This window comes from Furipterus horrens, unplaced genomic scaffold (genome assembly GCF_987537825.1).
Source record: "Furipterus horrens unplaced genomic scaffold, mFurHor1.1.pri manual_scaffold_2, whole genome shotgun sequence".
NCBI lineage: Eukaryota > Metazoa > Chordata > Mammalia > Chiroptera > Furipteridae > Furipterus > Furipterus horrens.
Genome location: NW_028327172.1, coordinates 52453456 through 52464049, shown reverse-complemented (window position 1 = coordinate 52464049; position 10594 = coordinate 52453456). Strand labels below are relative to the sequence as shown.

At 37.2% G+C, this 10594-nt stretch overlaps 1 pseudogene; it reads right to left on the bottom strand.

Moving 5' to 3' along the window:
• Positions 1 to 7850: 7850 nt before the first annotated feature.
• LOC150018568 (SRSF protein kinase 1 pseudogene) lies at positions 7851 to 10365 on the bottom strand (annotated as a pseudogene).
• Positions 10366 to 10594: the final 229 nt, after the last annotated feature.

Genomic DNA, 10594 nt, shown 5'->3' with positions numbered 1-10594 from the left:
TTTACAATAAATCTTACAATTTGGAATAAAGACTCTCTCTCTCTCTCTCTCTCTCTCTCTCTTTCTGTTTAAATACTATTTTATAAAAGTCAAGAGTAACAACAAAGCCTTATGCTGTTTACATGTTATAACCTATTCCCCTGAAGGTCCCAGACACAGGCCATGATGCACATAAGCCAGGCTGCAATATATGTGTGTGTTTATTGCACCTCCTGTTTTGACTCTAGCCCTTCTCTTCTGATATAGTTCCTCCAACTGCAAGTAAGTGAAAGAAGCATTATTACAAAAATAGTCTTAAATATCTTCGGATTTATTAACTGGTATATTTTTATTCATTTATAAGTACTAGTACTGAGAAAAGCATATCTTACAGCTGTCCTCAGAATCCTACCAGGGCACAGGTGTCATGCTTCCTTGCCTTATCATGAGACTTGGCAAGTTTATTGTGGTTGTCATGCTTTGTATTTATTTGGTCAGTTGCTTGGTTGCTTTTGATTTGGTTCATTATCTTTGTGGACTGTATAGTTTGCTTTTGATTTTAATATATGTTCCTAGTCCTAGTCCCAGGAGATTCTGATCAGTAAATAAGAACAAGTGCCCCTAATTCGTATTTGTAAAAATGTCCATCCAGGTTGGGAAATAACTCCAGACACAAGTGAATATTCTTCACTACAGAATGCCATTAATGACTTCTCAACCATTCCCTTTTGTCTATATAACAGTGTCTTCTTTCATTTCATAACAAGCAATAAAAACAAGAGGTTTCTGGTACTCAGAAACTTCATTTTATACTTGCTCCTATAAAAGATGAGAGCAGTTACACAAAAATGGCTCAATCATTTTTAAATTGTCAGGTCTTTGCTCTCTTAGGATCCTTTACCACAGAAGAACATTTATATTTCTTCTAGTTCCCCTAGTAATAATAATAATACTAAAAATACAATACAATACAATAAAATAAATAAAATAAAATGAAAAAGTATTTATGATTCTGGTTCATTGTCAACTTTAATTCATAACAGTCAGTATTAATTCAAGCCTAAGGCCCCTAGGAAAGATAACAGATGCCTAGACTTTTTTCCTTCTACATTTGATTTTCTCATGTTTCATCAAGGTTTGCTAAATCTGTTTTGTCCAGATTCCAGCCTCAGGCATGTTTAAATGTGTTAGTTTAATACATTGTCATCTCTTCTTTTCATTCTTTATGGAGGATAGATAGTTTTATATTAAGAAACCACAGCAAGTGTTTTCTGACAAAGAAGAGATTGATTCTGGGAGCCTCCATCAAACACACAAAATTTATTTATTTCATTTTTGTCCTAGATCTCAAAATGCTTGGTGAAATGTATCTGCAGGGATTCCCCTTTAAATATACTGATATGGAAGGAATGTTTACAATATTTCCCTTCCTCTATCACAGCCTATGTGTTAGAAAAGATTATATAAATCAGGAGATTGTCATGAATCTGGAAGAGAAAGTCCAGGAAGATGGTACCAGAACCAGACCTGAGAAATCACTAGGGCTAGTATTATTGAGCTATCTGATCTCTGAGAAATCACTCACAATGCCTGAACCTCAGAATTTTTCTGTATATAATAATATGTTTTAGGTTATCGAGGAGGTTAATTAAGGTAAAGAATATTGTCAAAATGTAATTTTTAAATAGTTAAAAACAGACTGTCATAAATATAGAATGAAAATATGTTAAGAAATTATTTAATTATTAATAAGAAAACATGAATGATGATAAAACTAGTACCAAGACCAGTTGAATAACCATGTATTTACATGAGTTTTATTTAAATAAAGAATGTTAGACTAAGATTTTAGTTTAGATATAAAAATGATTAATGTTACTCAGAACCATAAAGTTAAATCCTTGGGTTACCTTCACTAATTGACATAAATTTCAAGTTAACATTAGTTTCACAGTATCTGAGCTCAAATAGTGAAGTCAGATGCAGATATATTATTTTAGAGTTGTGCTGCTAAGAGTGGCCCCAGAACCCTGGGAGTCCTCACAGCCTTTCAGAGGGTTACAAAATCAAAATTATTTTTATCATAATACGGAATTTTTATTTGCTTTTTTAACTCCCATTCACTCATGAATGGAATTTTTTAGAGGCTATATGATGTATTATATTGTAACAGATTGAATGTAAAAATAGAATGAGACTCAAGGCTGTTTTTTCTTCAACCAGATTTTGATGAGATTTGTAAAAATGTAAACCAATGCTACTGTTTTTACAAATTTTACATTTGTTTTGGAAAATGTACTCTCTTTATAAAAATATCTAGTTTATATTAGCATGCAATGGATTTATTATATTTAAAATTAATAAACAAGCATTTAAAAATGATCAGTTTAGATTTCTAGCATGGTAAAATCAATATATGTAACACACCTAGCACAAACCTTCTTTGTATTGACAATAATTTTAAGAGTGTAAAAAGGTCTGAGACAAAAAAAGAAAATTGAGAACTTCTGTCCTAGAGAATTAAATGAAATGGGTTAAATAACATTTATTTAAAGGGTGTGTTTTACTCTATGTTGCCTGAATTCTACATTTTGGACATTTCTAAATGAAGTTAAGGGTATAACAAAGTGCCTGCTACAAGAATAGAAGCTCAGTATTGTCCCCCTTTTGTTCTTCTAACTCTTTTTAGGTAGAAGAATTTACAAATTGACCATTATTTTGAGTCTATAGTATAATAATATATATGGAGAGAATCCTTCTTTGTTTAGAGCAATTCAGATATCTCCCATTCATCTAGTACTGGTGGCCAAATTTTGAGCTCCTGAGAAGAGAACACCTGTGGCATTTTCATGACTGTGAAATATTTGTGTAAATTATTGTTTAATAATTCTTCTTTCTGTCAGTGACCTCAGTGAGGGCAGAAAATCTGTTTGGTTCACTACTGTAGCCTTCCATTCTGTGAAAGTATGATACTCGTTGAATGAATAAGAGGCTCTGATTACACAGGGAAAGTAGAATCCAACACTGCATGGAGATGAGAGAATAAGTAGAAGTTCTAAAAAAATAATAAAAGGATATTAAAGAGCTTGGGTATTTAATATGGGGAAGAGGACAAGGGGTATAAAGTTCTATTAATCTATCTAAAGTCATTAATTTATTTCATTAATAGATTTGTTTTCTCAATCATTAACTATTTATCTGGTAGCCATTGTATATGAAGGATTTTTAAGTAATAAAATGACAACAGTTCTAATAAGTCAAAGTAAAACTGCTTATAAATTAGAATTAATATTTTAGTTAAGGCTATAAAATAGGTAATTTTGAAATAAGATAGCAATGTAAAAATATAAAATAGGGCTTGAAAAAATCTTATTATAGGCTTTATATAAATCTGAGAAAATGTGTATGGGAAACTAGCAGTATTTCTTCTTAGCAATGGTGACATTTGCTTAGATTTCCTATGCCTGACGCCTAACACAATGCCCGGCATGAATTCAATGCTAATGAAATGCTTCCATTTTCAAATTGTGTGATGACAAGTGAAATTCTGAAAAGAGATGAGGACTAAAGAAAATTTCTTGATGTAATCATCATCATCATAGTCATCGTTATCATCATCTTCATCTTCATGATCATGTTGGCTATATTGGTTGAATTTCATATGTGCTCTCAGTACCAAATTTTGCATGATGTGATTTGCATAAGTTATCTCAGATTATCTTCACAATCCTTCAAAGTAGGAATACTTTATCATTTTAAGATGAAGAAAGTGATGTTTAAGAAGTTACTTTGAAAGGCTGACAGCTGGATTTAGAGTCTGTAACTAAACAGATTCATCTGATAGCAGTGTCTGTCCTATATCCACTAAATCATGTTATTAAAAAGCAAACAACATCACAATTATACAAGTTAATTGACTTTAGAAAAGCTATAAGTGAATTAGAGCAAGGTAGGTATATATTAAAGCACAGATATAATCCTCAGATGTGCAAGACTCCATTGCTCTAATGATACTCAAATTCTCAATATTGCCAGAATATTCTAATATATTTAAAGATGTTAATTAATTTTAAGCACACATATGTCAACATGTGGCTATTCTTTGGGAGAATGCTTTATATTTTTTGCATGTTAGATATCATAGACTACGTTCTGGCCTTTTGAATAGGCTACTATATTTGTAACACATAACTTTTCAATATGCCAATCAAATAATCAATTTTAAGAAAAAAACAGCAACATTGCTTTATTAGACATTAAAAAATCAAACGTAAATCTTCTCCCATAGATTTTTACATAATGAACATTAGCATTTGGGGTTATTTTTACTTCTTTTCTGTTTTTAATGAGACAAGAAAAACACTAATTTAACAAAGTAATCATGCTCTAGCCTGTAAAAAAATATAAATACACTTCCTATTGTCATGTTAATGTGTGGTGATTTATATTTCATTTATTAAACTATATAAAAAACAGAGTTAAAATAAATTTCTTTATGCTCTATCACTAAATCCTCTTATACATGTCATTAAAATTAAGTATGAGAGGAAATTCATAACTATATCAGACATTGAGTTCAGTTAGGGGCTCATTATGAAGAAACAGTGAAATTGATTTGCAACTGTATCTTTTGGGGCTTACATTTTCTAATGTTAATAATAAAATCTTAAATCTGACAAGGAGAGTCATTAAAATACTTCATAGGAAGGCTTATTCTTTTCTTCAAAAGTGTATTATCTGGAACTAATTCTGGTCTGCTACCAAAATTTGTCATGTCCAAGAGATTAATGATGTTGAATATAAACTAGTTGGCTGATATCAGTTACCATCATCCACATTCTCAGTAGATTTGTCATAGTGTTGTTCTTTTATGCCTTTTAAAAAGTTATTCTAAAAAAGCAAGTATTAGCTCTAGAAGATGGGTGCTCTCTCTTTTGTAAACTGTTTCCTGTTGACAGCAATTGGTCCAATGTGATACTATGGTGAGAAAAGCTCTGAAAATGACTGTATAAATTAGTGGCACATATGCATGTACAATATAGCATGTAATTCTGGTTAACTGTCAGTAGTCAATCAAGATGCCCCTAGGGTAAGTTCCAACAGGAGCATGGAGATGATGCCAGTGTCATAAGAGAGTCAGCCAGCTTACGAGATACAAAGTCTGTGCTACCTTCAAGGATTTGACTAGAGTGTAGGTATGTCCACAATCTCCACATGGGTGAGTTTTCTATTTTCATTACCAAAAACTTTGTCTTAAGAAGACTCCTATTTGCATCTCTCTGATGGCCGATGATGTTGAGCATTTTTTCATGTGTCTATGGACCTTCTGTATGTCCTCTTCCGAGAAGTGTTTGTTCAGGTCCTTTGCCCATTTTTTAATTGGTTGTTTGTTTTCTTGATGTTGAGTCATATAAGCTCTTTATATATTTTGGAGATCAGTCCCCTGTCTGTGATGTCATTGGCAAATATGTTTTCCCATATGGTTGGTTTCCTTTTCATCTTGCTGATGTTTTCTTTTTTTTTTTTTTAGGTTATTAAATTGTTTATTGTATTGCATTTACAAAGAAAACAGACAATGCATCCAGTAGAAAGAATAAAAATGTATTAAGGATTTTAACTGACAGCAAATAGAAATCCTTTAGTGAAATTGTGGCAATTTGACAGTATTATGATTAAGTTCAATAAAGTTACATGGGGTACTCGGAAGATCAAATTCTACAGCTGCCTCTTTCTCTGGCTTCTAATTCATCTGGCTCCTTAATGATGGGGAAAGCCTTTATTTTACGAGAAATGGTTCCAAAATGAAGTTACAGGTTTTCCTACTAAAACTTCTTTTCATGCCGATTGATAAAATGGGGCTTTCTATTTGTATTTTGGTTATTACACCTTAATATCGCCATCAGAATTCCTGTAATTCCACAACTGTGATTTTACAGTATAGAAAATAATTCAGTTCTAATCTGCTATTGCTTTAGATGTGTGTGCATATATATCGTCGGCAGCCGTCCGTCTCGAGAGACGATGGTGTAGCTTCTTCAGATTCTATCTGCACCGCCAAGAATGGCTGTGCAGTCCGACTCGGGAGTGACATGGTATCTGTCTCCTCCCGTGTTGAATCGACATCTTGCGATGACGCTGAAGCTACAGAGCCTGGGCAGGGTAATATGGAGGGTCTGCTGTTGCCCATGCAGCAGACCCCCCCTCTCTTCGCAGCTGAAGGGTCCAAGGGAAAGACGGAGTCGATATAGCTTGGGTTCAGGTGCGCCGCAGGAGTTGCCGGTGTTGACTACAACGTCAAACCGCCTTAGGGACTCCGGCTCCGGATTTTCTGTCGGGGTTTACTCCCTTAGCCTTTCCCCTGAAGAGGTATGCCGCAAGGCAGCGGAGGTTTTTTGGAGTCAGAGTTTTCCTTCTCTGATGTACCCTGACTGGAAGATCGAACCAGCGACACTTAGCTCGCAGGCCGACGCTCAATCCACTGAGCTAAACCAGCCAGGGCAAGTGCATATATATATATCGCTGAAAATTCGAAGATTAGAATTGCTGAAAGATCTTCCCTGCTGTTGTTTGATGCAATCTATTTATTTTCTTTATTCTTGATAGGTGCATAGATAGCCTCACTTAAAATTCTTTCTATAGGAACATGTCTGATTTCAGGACTGCCCAATCAAAGATCCGATGAATGCTGGCCAGTTACTCAGCGTAACACGTTTGAGTTAAATGGATTGCATAATTGTACCACTTTTTCCTTTGCCACCATTGGTGGATAAATGACAGAATCTACATTCCAATTCCCATATAGGAAGTTGGCTATCCAAAAGTCTCATTGGTAGCTTTGCTAGTAGAGCCTCAAGGTGCACCTCCTTGGCTTCTGTAAATCAAGAGTCCTGTAGCCACTTCCGGAGAAGGCTGTATCCCCAAGGCCCACTTGGTCCGAGCTGAACAAGTGGCTGAGACCTCTATCATGCCCCTTTCCCTTTGCAATCCGACCCAAGGAATACGCAGTCTAGGGCAAGGTCAAGAGACTCATCCTAAAATAATATTCATCAAGTATTTTCTCATTTAAAAAAAAAGAAAAAAGAAAAAAGAAAAAGCCTCAAGTACATCTTAATCACCTCAAAATTGCAGTTAAAAACTTACACTATACAAGGAAATAGCAGCAGAGAATGGCTAATCTGCAACCAACCAACCAACAAGGAAACTAAAAACAAACAACCCCCCCCTCAAAATAATGAAAAAAAGTGCCATCCCACCCCTTCCCTTGGTTCTTTTATCTTGGGGTTTCACTTAGGACTTGGAGCCTCTGAGAAAATGAAAAAGGCAAAGCCACAGAGGGAAACGGCTTCAAAGCTACATTTTGGACAAGGCGAAGTAAAAGCTGTCAGTAAGTTTGGGGGCTGTTTGTAAAAAAATAATGAATTCTAGGACATTTTCTTCTTAGATTGGAAATCCCTGAATCCAGATCTCCTTTCTCGAGTCATCCTGAATCCTTTAGTTACAGGGCAATAAACATAAGTGAAATGAGTCAAGTGCCAGACAGGGATTAAAACAGAAACAAAAACAATGCAAACAAACAAAAAAACCTCCAAACAACCAATCAAAAGAACTCTTCTGTTAGGGTAACATGAGACACATAGGAAAGGACTGTTTGCAGAACATCTGTGGTTCTGAAGAAATTACTAGTCAATGGTTCTGTTTTTGTTTCCATCAAAAATCAGACTGAAGTTTCAAGGCTCTTAGACTTATTAAAGGAAGAAAAGAATATGACAGTGTTTTGAACAGTGATAAAATGATACTCAAATTTGCTGTTTATACAGCTCATTTAAAAAAGACAGTAGCTTGAAAGTCGCAGGAAAAAATGTGAACATAGAGAACAGAAACAATCCAGGAAGATGATGCAGCCCGGATACAGCACGTTTAATGTCTCTGCTGTACAGAGAAGCGACCCCCTGTCCCCTTCTCATCCTTATGCTGGCAGCAGGATATGCAACTAGAAAATTTGACTCTTAGAGTCAGTGAATAAAAGGATGAGCTCATACATCTTCATAGCTTTTTTTAAAAAGGCTGCTTATAATTTAAAGGATGTCCTAATGGAAAGACAAGGGTACAGGGCGAGAGGCTGTTCCACATTTTAGTCCGTTAGTCTTTGGCAAAGCCCAATCAGGCCAAATTCACCTAGGATGCCCAATGGCTGTGGGGGAACCTCCACAGGGTCAAGTAAGCAAACCCAAATGAACATGTTGGATTAAAAAACAAAAACAACTCCCCGCCCCTAGAAACCCTTGAAGGAGGAGCTTCACCCTGAAAAGGGAAGGGGAAACGCTTGGAGGGGCGGGGCGGAGGGCCGGAGGGTCAGCACGTGGTCTCTGCTGCAGTGCCAGGCGCGGCTTAGGAGCTGAGCCAGGGGTGGCGGAGGCAGTCGGCGGCCGTGGCCCTCTTCTCGGGAACCAGCTCCAACATGGGCAGTAAGAACTCCGTGAAGCCGGCTGCCTCTTCCTGAGACCACTCATACTTCTCCACTAGAACCTCAAAAAGGCCCCAGGGTTTCAGCTTTGTGATGTGTTTCAGGTCAACTTTTTTGGTGAAAAACTCCTTGGAATATTTTCCTGCCACAATGAGCTTGCGAGGCACCTTCCCCAGAAGTTCTATGATCAATGCAATGTGATCTTCATCTCGAGTGTACTCTTCCCCAGAATGAGGTTCAAACAAATAGTCACCTGTGGCCAGTTCAAAGGCCATGCATGCCGTGCTCCAGATGTCAGCGGGGGTGCTATAGCCAGATCCTATCAGAACTTCCAAGGAGCGGTACTGCTGTGTTTGAATATCTTCAGTGAAATGTTTATGCACCCAACATGCATTTCCAAGATCAGCAATCTTCACTTGGAGCTTCTCTGAATTTTTTGGATCAAGAGGATTAACAAGGAAATTTCCAGCAGTGGATTTTCCTTTGTTGTCCAGTGGTCCATTATGTTCTTGGTCTTGTTCGTCTTCACAGGGTATCTCTGCCCGAATGCTTTCCTGAAGTTGGCTGATGTCCTGTTCACTGAATGACTGGTTTATATTCGATGAAGACTGGCACACCATGGTATCTGACACCTCAGAGGTTACAGGGGTACAAGAGTCTGTTTCTTGAGATGTGCTGCTGTCACCATTTTGGGAGGTTAGGAAATTAGTTTCCTGCTTCAAATTTTGGACATCACAGTCATTAGCATTATGTAGATCCTCTTTAAGCCTCAATGTTTCTTTATTACTGTTCTCAGTATAATTAATGGTTTCAATTACTCCATTGCAATTAATTTCTGCTGCACCACCCTCTACACCACGTTCCATAAGTGTTTGATCCTGGTCAACGGTACTTGACTCTTCAAGTTTTTCTTGGGTCATTTTATTAGGTGGGTTTTCTTTCAAGGGTCTTTCAACAGGACTCTCTGATTCTTCTTCCTTATTTGGTCTTTTTTGCCCAGGGCCCGACTCTTTCTCCATTTCCTCAATTTCCTGCATTCGCTTCTCTAGTAATTCTGCCTGGCGCTTCTGCTTCTTCTTCAATTTCTTCTTCTTATTCTTTGACATTTTGTCAGCTGGTTTAGGCTGGGGCGCAGTACTGACTGCAGACCCGTAAGGTGGGGGAGCTCCAGACCGCTGCCATTCCGTTGCTTCTGCAGCCAGCCTCCGGATGTACTGCTCATTCACTGACAACAAGATGTTTTCTGGTTTAATGTCAGTGTGGATGATTCTGCACTTGCTATGTAAATAATCCAGACCCTGTAACACTTGCTGAATGATTTTTTTTGACACAAGGCAGTGGAAGCCCTTGATAATTGGACTTGATGATCCACTTCAGCAGATGATGCCCCAAAACTTCAAACACCATGCAGATATGTGTTCCATTAACTCCTGATATTTTAAAGTCATCTAGTAGCTGAACAACCATTTCTCTATTTGGATCATTAGGGTCGGAATTGCGAACTGATTTCAACAACCGGATTTCATCTAGTGCTGTTTCAGTATAATGTTCAGCGCTTTTAACTACTTTCATGGCTACAAACTTCTTCCCCTGAATATCCCATGATAACCACACTGTTGAAAAATGTCCCCAGCCCAACTTTCGGATCACATGGTATCTCCCATTGAATAGATCTCCAATTTTCACAAGATGATAACCTCCTTTACAATAATCATTGGGATCTTCCTGCTCATCATCATCAGATCCCAGAATCTCCTCTTCCTGTTCTGGTGGTTCACTTTCAGAGTGGGGAGCAGAGCCTCGGTGCTGAGTTTCAGATTTCCTTTGGGCTTTGTCCTTCTTGGCCTTGGTTCTTTTCTTTCGGGCCTGGAGCGCAAGCACTTTCCACTCCATGGCGAGACCGGTAACCGCCAGGCGCCTGCGCACTCGAGTCTGATGTTTTCTTTTGCTGAGCAGAAACTCTTTAGTTTGATGTAGTCCCATTTGTTTATTTTTTCCTTTATTTCTCTTGCCTTAAGAGATGTATCTGTGAAGATATCGTTATGTGGGATATCTGAAATTTTCCTGCCTATGTTTTCCTCTAGGACTTTTATGGTGTCACGGCTTACATTTAAGTCTTTTATCCATCTTGAGTTTATTCTCATGTGAGGT